Below are 483 nucleotides of genomic sequence, written 5' to 3'. Positions count from 1 at the left end.
TTAAGATAAGAAGGGCCAATAGTCTGGTATAACACAAACATTGCTATACTGATAAATACGTTGATACTAAACTGTTGACTATTTAGGTTAAAATGTCCATTCTTCAGCTCATGTTCCAAAGTCCTAACTTTAGCAAGAGGAAGTTGATTTAGAGGTTGCAGTTTAATGTATGGAAGTTCTGCTCGTGGGAAAGTTGATGTATTAATGTCAAGAGTCAATGTCATCCCAAGTGAGAAGAGCAAAGCTGGGAAGGGCTTGGGTGCAGGGAGAGGAGTGGAGAATCTAGTCTGAGGGCAGACAGGGGGTGCCTTGTGAGCCAGTGTGAGCTTTACCCTGTAGATGATGCTGGGAAGTATTGGAGTCTGAAGGGATGTTGGGTGGACTTTGTCTTTTATTATAAAAAGAATGATCAGTTATGGATACCATCTATGTGCCAAGCATCCATTAGATGCTTCTCACATATTATTTCTGATGCTCACATAA

Source organism: Pteropus vampyrus, unplaced genomic scaffold, assembly GCF_000151845.1.
Source record: "Pteropus vampyrus isolate Shadow unplaced genomic scaffold, Pvam_2.0 Scaffold20, whole genome shotgun sequence".
Classification (NCBI taxonomy): Eukaryota; Metazoa; Chordata; class Mammalia; order Chiroptera; family Pteropodidae; genus Pteropus; species Pteropus vampyrus.
The sequence above is the reverse complement of the archived record's forward strand: the minus strand, read 5'-3'. Positions refer to the sequence as shown.